This window comes from Aythya ferina (genome assembly GCF_964211825.1).
Source record: "Aythya ferina genome assembly, chromosome: Z".
Lineage (NCBI taxonomy): Eukaryota > Metazoa > Chordata > Aves > Anseriformes > Anatidae > Aythya > Aythya ferina.
Genome location: NC_140299.1, coordinates 4,247,182 through 4,259,982, shown reverse-complemented (window position 1 = coordinate 4,259,982; position 12,801 = coordinate 4,247,182). Strand labels below are relative to the sequence as shown.

General features: G+C 38.9%; 1 long non-coding RNA gene across 1 annotated transcript; it reads right to left on the bottom strand.

Annotated features, from left to right (window-relative positions):
* Positions 1 to 3,920: 3,920 nt before the first annotated feature.
* LOC311427662 lies at positions 3,921 to 11,571 on the bottom strand. The gene is made up of 4 exons (XR_014687467.1): positions 11,521 to 11,571; positions 9,973 to 10,051; positions 8,351 to 8,395; positions 3,921 to 4,589 (listed from the first exon to the last, which is right to left on the bottom strand). It is a non-coding gene; the product is annotated as an uncharacterized lncRNA (long non-coding RNA).
* Between the last annotated feature and the right edge of the window lie 1,230 nt (positions 11,572 to 12,801).

The following is a 12,801-nucleotide window of genomic DNA, read 5'->3' as shown; positions in this document are numbered from 1 at the left end:
CTTTCCCTAAGTATTCTGCATTAACATCATCACAATTTTATTTCATTTATTTTCTCTCAACTGTTTGTTACCAAAAAAAAATCACCAAGTTCCACGTTTCTCCCTCCCTGACCTGACAGTTATGCCCATGAACACCTTTTTTCTTTTATTTGTTATTTTGTGGGCTCCAAATAAGAAGGGCACTGGACCTGCCATGGAATATATGTAGGTATGTGCTTTGACCTCATTCCATGTAGGTCTTGCCAGGTGCATTTTCCGGCTTACTGCTTTAGATGTTCCTTTTAATTTTTCCGGTGTGCCAGATGTTCCCTGCATTGCATTCTCCCTGGGTGGATATTGAGGCAGAGCCCTCCTTTCTCCCAGGCTCAGCCACAGCTGTGAGCTGATAGAGATGCCTCCCCTCTCTGCTGTGAGCTTTAATCGGGTTCTAAAGTTTCATTATCAGAGTGATCCATTCTGGAAGATATTTCACACCCCCTAATCCCCAGGCAAGTCCTAACAACCTTTTTTAATACTTTTTTTTTTTTTTTTTTCCCTCTTTTCTTTTCCTTTTTTCTTTCTCTTTGATGATGTTCTGCAGGTGCTCTAGCAAATACAAGGCTCCAAGGCCTGCATCTCCCAAGACTGCTGCAGTTTTTAGCTCTCAGCCACCATTCCGGGAGCCACTCTCCTTTTCATGGCCAACAGCTGGTCTTTTTCAGGAGTCGTTGGCACATAGTCAGGGAACTCTGATCATATGCCTTGTAAGATGCTTAGTGGCTGACATCATTTGCCAAACGCCAGCTTTCCTTGACAGCCTTTTTCTGGTATTTCCAGCTCCACAGATCCTTGGCTGCTGGGTGTAACTCCCCATCATTAAAATGTAACTTTGGGCTCCTTCATCACAAAAGTAGGTTCATGAGGATGCAAGAGAGTGTAAAAGAAAATCATCTGAAATTTTCCCTGTGATTTATGTGCAGATTATCCCTCAGAGATTTCCAATAGCTGGTATATGCTATGTTAGCAGCTAACATCATTAATGAATGCATGTTAGCTAATGAAATTGCAGTGATTAGAACTGTAACCAACCCTATCACTGCAATTATTGTCCATAATAATTAATTTACAGTTACAGGAATGCATTAGGAAGTGTGACTGATACTACATTTTGCTATGTGGACACCCAACATTTATTTAGCTCACCATCTTGCAAACAATGTTTAAAGTGCTTTCTTTCTTTTCTTTCCACATAATTTTTCACTAAGGAATGTCTCAGGATTTTGGTGTAGTATGATTCACAAGTGAATGCCTCAGGAGAGAGAAGAAAGTCCTAACTGCTGTTTTAAATGGTGTGGCTTCTAAAAATTTACTGCCAAAGGACAGCAATAGATGGTGACCTCCTAAATGTCAAAATATCACCCCAATGACTCTGTGTCAGGCCACAAGATCTGAGCTTAACTAAGCCAAAGTCTTTATCCTCTCACAGTTTGAATCAGCAGCATTTTAGTGTTAAAAAAAAAGAAAAAAAAAAAAAAAAGTGTTCATCTAGCGTAGGTAGTGATGGGTCATTATTTCAAACATATCCTAAATTTAGTCCTTGTTGCTGTCATGATTCATCCAGCCATATTGCAATACAGGAAGTAAAGGAAAAGCATCACTGTAATGTAAATAACTCCCTACTCCTCAATATCTCTCTGGCTACATATTTTTTTAAGCTCTTTGGCATATAGATTGCACCAGATTCAACTTCCTTATGTTCTTATTGCTGTTTTGCACCAAAATATTCATCAACTCAAATAGAAATAAAAAGTAGGTAACAAACAAGTGGTCTTATACCTCCTCTAATGAATCAGTATAGTCTAAGCATACAACAGAGACAACATATTAATATACAAAGTACTACTAGGGAGATACACGAGAAGCAGCAAATACCTCATGCTCACTCTACAAGGCTTAACATTTAAGAGAACTCCACATAGTGGAAAGTGTTCCCCAAACCAGCACTGACAAGAACCATGGCACCCGTACAGTGGCACTAAGTGTATAGGACCTCAAAAACTCTCTATGTTCATGAGTGTTTGAAAAGACCCTCATCTTAGCATGTCTAAAATAGCCTGGCATTACCATAGCTCGACTTGCTGGTTCCCCAGTTAATTTGGTCAACACCATCTTGGAGATCTCTGGAAAATTCTGTTTTATGAAAGAAGAAAAAGCCAAACTGTGAGTAGCCACCTAGATTGCAGCAGCTCGCCTACTTCCTCCAGACTTTGCTGGCAGACTAATTATTCTTGGCCAAATGATGCAGGGAACTAATTCTTCAAAAAGGCAAATCAAGTGTTGTGTTTTTGTTTGTTTGTTTGTTTCCTTACTGGAATTGAAGTCTTGAAAGTGTAATAATTTTCCAAATGATTGTATTAAGAATGACAAAGAGAAGAAAATCATCAGGGCATCATTGTCTTATCCTGTAATAAGGTCAGAGCTGAAACTGCTGGTACCACTCAACTGTCAGCAGAGTCAGTGAGAAATTGAGGTCCCCAGTCTTGCATGCTTTGCCTGGGGAATGCTCTTTACATATTAGTTATCTAGCTTCCCCTTCCCACCCTCTACCCCCTGACTTTTTTTTTTTTTTTGACTCTGTAGAGAAAACCACTAATGCGGACATTGAGGCTTCCAGAAGACCACTTAGGTTGCTCCATTCCCGTGCAGTTAAACAACAATGTTCTCCAATATTTTTATTAGAAATATGTGAAAGAAAGACAATGGTCCAGAAATTGTTCTTGAGAATAATCAAAACTGTAATTGTAACAAGTACGACAGCAATTGTTTGAGAAAAGAGAAAACAAACAAAAAAAAAACAAAAAAGAGCACAAATTTATTATATATATATATATATATATATATTTTAGTGGGGGGGGGGGGGGGGGGAGAGAGAGAGAGACACCTATATTTACTTGCTTTTGCCAGATTTAACCACACCAAGAAAACACTATTCACTGTTAAAGCTCTTGTATAGTCCAGTGAAGCTACTTTAAAAAGTTATCCCTTCTCTGGAAGGAGAACCTGAGCCTTGAGAATCCGTAACCTGTTCTCACTTAAATATTGCCTGAAGGTACCTGAAGACATGAGTTATGGAACAAAAGAAAAATCGGAGTAGCAAATTCAGTCCTAACAATTCTGACATACTGTCTCCTGCTGAGCTGTCACCACCTAGCAAATTCATTGTAATGTTCCTTGTTGTAATTCAGGTTAAAGTCATAGGTGCATAGCTGACCATATTTAAATGATATGTCCTTGGTTAAACACATTTATTTCTTAAGCAAGACAAATCACGGTTTATCAATGTTATTTGCTTTCACCAAGTTAATGGAATCACAGTATCTTTTACGATGGAAAGAACCTGAGGAGACCTTTACTCACTGCTCAAAGTAGGGTCAAACTTTAATTTAACTGGGGCTTTGTCCAGTTTGATCTTGAAAACCTCCAAGAACTTAGATTGCATAAACCTTCTGAGCAACTATTTTCAATCTCTGACAGCTCTCCTGCTGAGAAGTATTTTATTTATAACAAGGCAGACTCTTCCTTGTTCTAGTTTATGATCATTTTCTGATATCCATTCATCATGCATATCCATAAAGAGCACAGTTTCATCTTAATGATAAATTCTACTGTTTTGAAATGAGTAGTTCAATTTGGAAAGTGATAAATTTCTGCATAAAACATTTAATAATTTCAAAATATTTTAAATGTTTTTGTTTCAAGATGACATATAACTATTAAAAATATATAAAATATAGTGTGGATGAGGTCTTATTTAATTAAAAAAGGAAGTGTTTTGTTTGTTGTTCTATTGGCCCCTAAACTGAAAAAAAGTGTACATTCACAAAGTTCTAGGTAAGTTTTAAATTTATACTGTTTTAGGAACTGAAGGTGTAAAATTGATAGAAAAGTTCTTTTCTGTCAACTAAAGAGAATAATACAACTTTCAGTCTACAAGAAGAGCTGTAATTTGGAAAACACAACATGTGGTGGAAGTGGATTATAGTACCATTCCTTTCTGATGTATTACTTCACTGTTACTGTAAGCCTTGTCTTTTTAATATGGATTTAATAAAGTCAGGCACCACAAGGAACTCTGATCTTTTCAAATTGAAGAACGCAAAATGTTTCCATAACTGAACCTCTTAATTGCTGAACAAGGAGTCAAGCTCTTTCCTGCTTTGGATTGGAAAGTGTTTTCATTTTATGTGTGTAGTGACAGAATGTATAGACTTCATGTCTGGGTATAGGGATGGAAAGTAAATTCTAACATACTTTGAAGTTTATTATAACGGAACTGCAGAGATTCTTTCTTCTCTAGTGCTTCAAAACCATGCTTCCACTTCCTTGCATCCTTCCAGGATAAAGGGATATTCATTTTTCCTACAAATACCGGTTTGGATTATAAAATGGTCTGTAGATGATTTCTTTTTCAGAGCTGGAATTCACCAACTGAGAAAATCTAATAGAAACTACTTCCTGGCCAATCCCATAGTACAGTTATGACACAGGAAATATAGTAGCCTGTGGAAAATTCTGAAGCAAATGACATCACCTGGATTTCCAAGAAGTTTCTGAAAAATAAAAATAAATAAATAAAAAGGCAAATATTTGTCACACTTGCAGGTTCATTCATAGCTAATAACTGGTGGGATCTGCAGTCAACAAAGTGCCTAAATTTATGGAACTTAGAAGTGTTGTAGATGCTGAACAAAATAATCTTTAGGCTGGATGAGCACACAGGGATTCAGTGCAAGAAAAAGGCTTTAGTTTCTGAATGAGTGTGATGCTATGAGAAGACTGTATGAGCTGTATTTGATTGAATTCAATTGTATGTATGAGATGATTTCGATTTAGAACAGCAATTGAGGTAATACCTCTTGCCCAGGTCCTACTATGACTGTTGGATGCTGATGCTGCTTTATCTGATCCAAAAATAAAACCTTGGATACACCAAGGAAAGATCACTTTGAAGATCCTCTGGTGATATTATTTTTATGTTTTTCCTTATCATTTGCTACCATCCAGTGTTGAAGTAAAGAGACCAATCACAAGAGGTCTTTGATTTGAATCAGTTCAGCCATTATGATTTTGCTTTTCTTTGTACCATCTTTTTTTTCAAAAGTGCCACAAAAGTCTTGTGTGCAGTGCAGTTGATGGTGTGTAGAGATTGATACTTGATCAATCTCTAGACTAAAAGTAGGAATGTCTTTGATAACTTATGTTAGTAGGACACAATATTAGACTGCAAAATTAGTAGAATAAAATGGGTTTCCATGCAATATGTAGGCTTGAAAGCCATTGGTAGACACTTTGTAGCAAAGAAAATAGGTATTTTCCAGCCACAGACAGTGCCCAGCACATTGCCTCCTCAGTCCCCACCCAGCTGGCAAGACTTATCCTGTCCAGGTTAGTGTTTACACTGACACTGCTCCAGAAGGTGTGAGCCTGACCAGACATCAGTGCCATCCTCCCAGCTGCTCTGCAGAACCAGTGCTCTCTTCTGTCCGCTGCGTGCAGCAGCCATCTGAAATGACTCTGAGAAACTCCACATAAGGAAGCATTTTGATGGCTGTTGTGAAGCATAAAGGGACACTAGCATTTTTGGATAAAAGGGGAGAATTTGACTCAAGCTCTTTTGACTTCTGTAAGGTTTTTAATGACTCAGCTCAGCATGGAAGATTTATTGCCACCTATCAGTCATCCCCCTCCCTAACTCTGCTAGACTTTGACAGCATTCAGAATCTGGTTTACCACAGATTGAAAAGATCTGTAGTGTTCTTTTGGTCCCCAACCAGCATTATTATGACATACATGTATACACTGTGTGCCTCCTTTTATGTATATTAATAAATAAATAAATAAATAGGGTTCAGGCAACTAAACAAACAAACAAACAAACAACAACAACAAAAAACACCTTAAACCCTCACTAGATCAGATTTCTGATTTCACTTCAGACAAATACAATCCTAACCAAATGGCACAGCAAAGGGGCTGTGGCACTGAGTGGTGCTCAGGCAGAACCAGTCTCAGGCAGGTGAAAGTAATATATACATCTGACACTGTTATGAACAGTACCAGAGGGAGGCAGAGGAAAGTGAGTGTGAGTGTCAGGAGCACTGCTAGGGTAACTTGGTAGGCATAGCCTCAATTCCTCGTTCTCTCCTCAGACTCTTCTCCCCATGACAATCATATAGTGAAGCATTCACCCCTTTGACTTTTGCCACTTCAGTTGTGGCTGTTTAATCAGTTAGTCTCTCCCTAAATGCAACAAAGAAGTAAGTATACCTAGAGGATAATCTACCCTATCCAGAAATAAATGTGGAAGAACAGCTCCTGGAGATCTCTTCACCCCATTTGCTACAGAGGAAACTTCAGTGACTACTCAGAGTGGGCAACTCACTTTCAGATGGCTGAAGTTAAGAACAACCATTATTTCCACCCCCTGTCCATTGGTATCCCATTTAGTCAGAAGCTGAGAAGAGCACAGAGGAGAAATGAGAGAATAAATATTTAAAATGAAGGTAGGTATATAGATTAAGGATGATCAGTATGGAAAATACCTCGCTTCCCTCCCCAGTGCCTAGCTTTGGAACAGTACACAGCATAAGTACTCTTATTCACATTTGCTCTATAGGGTAAGTGTATTGCTTACCCTCTCTTGTTTAAATGTTACAGCCACAAAACGAGCTAGTAAATTTCTGGCTGACATGCCTGACGGAGCAATAAGTAAAAACAGGAAAGCATCTATTACATATTACCCTGAATTTATCAGCTCTCCCTTCAAAAGGGGAAATAACACAAGGCAAATTGTGGGAAGTTTTTTTTTTTTTTTTTTATCTGCTAGAAAAATATGCCCTGTGCCCCAGTCAAAAAACAAGCTGTTGTGAAGTAACCACATTATTTAAAGATACAAGTCAAACAGGAAGAGGAAAACCAAACAAGCATGGCTTGAAAATTTCCCACAAGTGTGATCTGACAGTCAGAAGGCAGTGATGGACGTGCTGACAGAGCCTGGGCTGCAGGGCTTTTCCAAGGCCAGAGGGCTGGGAAAAGGAATGAAGGGGACTCTTTTCCCTTGCAAATATATTTCTATATATTTCTACTGTTTGCTTTACTGATGTTGTTAAAACCAAATCAATATGTCAGCAGCTGAGATTTTACCTCATTTTCCAGCCTCAGGTCAATCCTAAACATGGAGATGTGTCTGAGATACCACCAGCTACCAATGCAAGAAACCACAGGCAGTATTTCTTAGAGTGAGCAAGCAAGTTTAAGCCACACTCCTTTAAACACTTCAGTCCGTGAATAATTTAAAAGAAACTGAATTTAAAACTGAATGCCACATAGTGGCGAACATAATGTTTGATCACTTTGAATATCTTGGCTGGTGAAAGGGTCCATGTGGACCCTTTTGGCTGGCACCTTGAAAGCACATAGTATGAACCATGCCCCTTGAGAGATTTTGTGATGGAAAAGCTGCCCCACTATTAGGATGGTACCACTTCTCATTTTATAGTCTGTTTTCAGGGCTACTACAGAGCTCTTATTTGATGTGATAATCCTTTATCTCCTCAGTGTATATAAATATCTGAGGGGTGGGGGACTGAAGGATGTAGCCAACCTCTTCTCAGTGGTTTGTGGGGATAGGACAAGGGGCAATGGCTGCAAGTTAGAGCACAGGAAGTTCCGCACTGACATGCGAAAGGACTTCTTCATGGTGAGGGTGATGGAGCATTGGAACAGGCTGCCTAGGGAGGTTGTGCAGTCTCCTTCTCTGGAGATATTCAAGGCCTGTCTGGATGCCTACCTGAGCAGCCTGCTCTGAGGAACCTGCTTTGGCAGGAGGGTTGGACCCAATGATCTTTTTAGGTCCCTTCCAACCCTTACAGTTCCGTGATTCTGTGATTTTGTGATTCTGTGATTCTTACTGTAATGTTTATGTTTGTTTATTTTTCCTTTTCCTTTTCAAAACCAAATCAAAATCCTATAAGCAACAAACAGACAACTCTGGCAGATTTTTGTTTGCTTTCTTTTACACAAAGATACCACTCTGCATATCTCAATGATTTGCAAACCATTCTTGATGAATCATCCACATCCACATCCAAAAGAATGGGAAGTTAAAAGTGTTTTATACAGTAGGATAGATCCTAATTCAGTTGATCTTGTTCTTCCTATATGCATAAGCCTTTTCAAGACGTCTACTTTAACATATTTTATTTAAAGTGAATTAAGGCCATATTTAATGGATTTTATAGGCTTTCAGGTCAGAAACTATTATCATAATCATCAGAATTAACCTGTGCCATAAACTTCTCAAGCTACATACCATTAGCCAGATATTCCTTGTTTAGAGGAGATAAATTCTTTCCAGCTGTGAAAATGAGGGGGGGGGGGAGGAGGGAAATAAAAAATTAACAACATGACATATCTTCTATAAAAGAAGTCTATAAAAGAGTCTTGGTTTTAGAGAGTAAAATTATATTATGAATTAATTCATTGGCCAAATTTTACTGTTTCAATAATTCAGATTACACTCACTTTAAAATGAAATTCCAGATTTCAATCAAAAATCCATTTTGTGTTCCCATTTATTTATTTATTTATTCATTCATTTTCAAATTCCTGCAAGGAATACACATGCCACAGAGCTGTTTTCATCCCAGCTCTGTAATGCCATGACTTTATACCAAAGACTGAGGCAAGTATTTGGCCAGGGAATCATTGTCAATATATTCATATTGCAGTGCATAACATGCGTACTAGATTATAGTTTGAAAAAGAAACTGAAAATCTGATTTAATTTCAGAATGAATTTTGCCAACGTATGATTTTAGTGTTTTTGTTTCTAGGTAGCCTTCTAAGCAGAATTAAAGACACACAATACAGAGCAAAAGATCATCAGCCTCCTGACATAAACTACTTTGCTGAAATACTACTTTTTTTAGCATGTTTTCACATTTATCTGGTTTCTCTGACAAAATGTATTGCCATGAAGAACCAGATTAATACACATGGAGACTTTATCATTAAAGAAATACAAGATGGTTTATTTTATTATGACCAGCAAGAGGGCTACATTTGAAGTACAAACAGCTACAGTGTTCTCTGAGCTCATATTCCTCTGTGTGGCACATGGCTAACTTGTAGTAACCTGGATCCTGAAACTGGGGCAATGCATTTGTTTAAATCCTCAGGGAATAAACTACTTCAAATCCAGGTGCTTAATGGCATAACCATGTGTAAACTGAAATGCACAACATACATTCATCCTGCTATTAAAGAAGCACATTAAAAGGAAAAGAATGAGGAAAGTAAGTCAGAAGAAACCTCAAGAATTTTCATCCTAGTAACAATTCAGATTTTGTTGATGATGTTATGTATGACCAGAATTTTACCCTTGAATTCAAGCTGACACTAAAACACTTCTTGGAGGAGAAGCTAAACTCAGCTCCTGATGTTAAGAAGCCAGAATAAAACAAATGATTTAGCCCAGCACCTCCACTCTGACCCTGGCTCAGGGAGAGATGTAAACACATGCTTCACTCTCCCCGGGTACACTAAGTGCCCTTGCTGCATGCTTTCCTGCCAGCTGCTGCAAAGAAACAGACAGGCAAGGCAGAAAGTCAGAAACCACAGAATAACATGCCCTGAGAAGAACTAGCTTCCCCTCAATCAGATAGGAATAATGCAGGTGAATTAATAGTCAAATACTGCAAGAAAACTAGGTGTGTCACTTAGACCCAAATCAAAGTGCTGGAATTCTGATATATCCCAGCCTGGTGAGACTTGCCAAAATTTTCAGTATCACTGTTTGACCCCTAGTCTTAGCAATCTAGCTGGGCTGAGCTGCTTTACATACGTCATATCTTAGATTTAGAAAGTTTGGTGAAAAATCTGCTGAGACAGATTTGATAACAAGAGATTAGCTTAAATACTGTCTCTGCATACCTGATCAGAGGTGAAGCTGTGTCCAGACTGAACAAATCTTTAGTTTCTTTTTTACTAGTTTCATTGTTTCCTTCTCCTTCTGGTGGAGGAAAAACAAGACAAAAATATTTTTTCATGGTATTTTGGCACTTCTGTTTCCTGTTGTGGCCAGAACCTAGAAGTTAAGAAACTTGTGTCTGAAACAATTGAAGTAGCACTGGAAAATTCAAACAGGAAGCAAGAAGTATTTTTTTTAAACAGTGAGGACAATTAATCACTGAACAGCTTTGCCAATGGATGTGGTGGATTTGCCATCATGTTAGTCTTAAACTCCAGTGTCTTTTTCATCTAAGGGTTTCTGATCTAATTTAAAGTATTAGTTTCAACACAGAATGGGTAAGGTAAAATTTTCTAGCTTAACTAGATTATTACAATGATCCCTACTTGTCTTAATGCTATGAAAACTTCAGAAGATTCATTTTAGGGAATATTCTTTCACAAACTGCATCGTGGGAGGTGGAAAGAGGGTAGATATAAGCCAAACATTGCAGTACTTCATGGGTAAGGAACTCTGCTACCATGAAGGTCATTAGGATTAAAGTCGGTGTTTTGTGTCAGGTGTAGGTAGGGATTGAAAAGAGTTCATTCCTTAAATGAACATCCTTACCTGTGTTCAATTTATTGTATTTACAGATACTTCTGTCACATGACCAGACTGACTCTCTGACTTTAGGATTCATATTTGGGAATGTTGAAAATTAATTGCCTTTGCTTTCTGATTGTTATAAATGAAGTCTCGACTCAGTCTGAATTTAGTAATATTTATAAAAGACAAGTAAACAGCACTGGGTGCGCAGGGAGTCTATGCTCTACCAACACGCACACGCGAACATCAAACATTCTAAATATACAGAACATCGCTTTTACATAAGTCTATTACTATTAATGTCCATGACTGGGGGAGCATAGTTGGCCTGGTTGAAGTGCTCCCATATCTTCCATGACTTACAACAGTCTCCATTTTCCAATCCTTTTCCTGATTACAAACACCGGAGAATTCCAGGGCTCATCGTGGGAACATGTCTCGCTTTAAGTTGTTAAGCAACTCGGTCTTCGGGCCTTATGTATCCTAATCTTCCTGGATCGAAGGGAAACATACTCAACTCCTTTTCAAAACCAATAGGGCCTGGGTCAAAAGGCACGTCCAGGTCATCAGGGGGTGTAACAACAAAAGCCTTCGATGGCTGTAGCAGCAGAAGGGCCCATGGTGTAGCAGTCATATCAGTAAACGAGTCCACAGCTCCCTCACTATCTGGCAAACCACACGTTTCTGACTGTGGTCCCACATAGCTCTTTAAGGCCTCAGAGATTGCTTGCCAGGTGCTGAGCAATCCCACTGCAACCTTGTCGTTTTTAGTAGCAGAGTCCTGCACCTTGACCTCAAATTGGTCCCATATTTCAGGATCATAAACCATCTGATTGTTAATAAGGAGAATAAGCTGTAAGGTTACCAGGACAGTCTTTTTGTTTCTAAGGATGTATGATTCCCCATAATGCGCAACTACTTACCAGCGAGGGGCAGTTGTGTGCGACGGTCTGCTTCTCTCAGCTTGAGCTTCTCTCCAGCTCTAGTGCGCCTATTTCCAGCGACTTTCTGTATGAGTTACTCTGAGCTGTTTGCTGAGTTTGGCCAAACCTATCTTCATGAGGCAATCAGTGTGCCTGTTCCCATCCTGGTCTCCATTCTGCTAGCCTGTCCCTATTCTTTCCTTCTTCCTATTTCTTTATTGATGACATAACTTCGTTATATCGTGTTGCCTTTTTCGTCTTGAGGACAGGCTCCCCTCTTATACCCTTCTCTCCACAGCAGTCCTTTTCAAAAACAACTTTTCATTGGTCAAACAACTTTGCATATAACAGCAACAGCAAAAACCCATCAACTTCCATGCCTTAATGGCTGGAGACCAAGCAACCCAAGACTGAGTGGCATCTCCTGAATCACCCTTCTTTGTTCCGACTAAACTCTTTTACATTCCTGATGGCCTCATCGTTAAAAGTCTGATGTTACCATCAACCATGGGGCTTGCTGACCCCCATGGCCACACTCTCACACCTCCCCCTTCTTTATTAATATCAACCATCTTCTTGACATGAATTATTACTCCATATATCACACAATGCAGAGTTAGGGACCTGACTGTTTAACTTTCAGAGCAGTCCTAACTCCTCGGCACTGGCAATAGCTTGCTTAGCCATCTTGTTGCTGGTGGCAGCTGCCCTTTCATAGTCACCTTTTTCACCTGTTAACAGGATCTGGTGTTTCTAAGTCATGACTGGATGTCCCACAGAACACAGGACCCCAGGTGAATGACTTAGTTTTGAACTTTTCTGTCAACAATCACTAGGGCTATTCTTTTATAGGCATATAGATGCCAATAAGTCTTTATTAGTTTGTTGTCTAGACAGCTTTAAGAATCCATGGCTTAAAAGCCACACAAAATGTACACTCAAAATATCGACCTTTTATATTTTATAGTTTGATTTCATTGGATTTGAAGCAATCTGCTCCACCTAAATGTCTGTAAATATGCATAGGCTGTGCATAAAAGGCTTTCAAGATCTTGAAGACAGTTCCAGCAAAGCACACATGCATGAAAGCAGCCCCCCACCTCCACACCCACACATACAGTAATAGAGGAAGGAAAGACTTTCAGTTTCACTAGGAACAGAAATGCCTGTTTCTACTCTCAGGGAAAAAAAAAAAAAAAAAAAAAAAAAAGAGCAACTTCATAGAAACATCTGGGTGAAAGAGAACAGGAGAACAGGAGGTGTCAAGAGAAGTCAAAATAA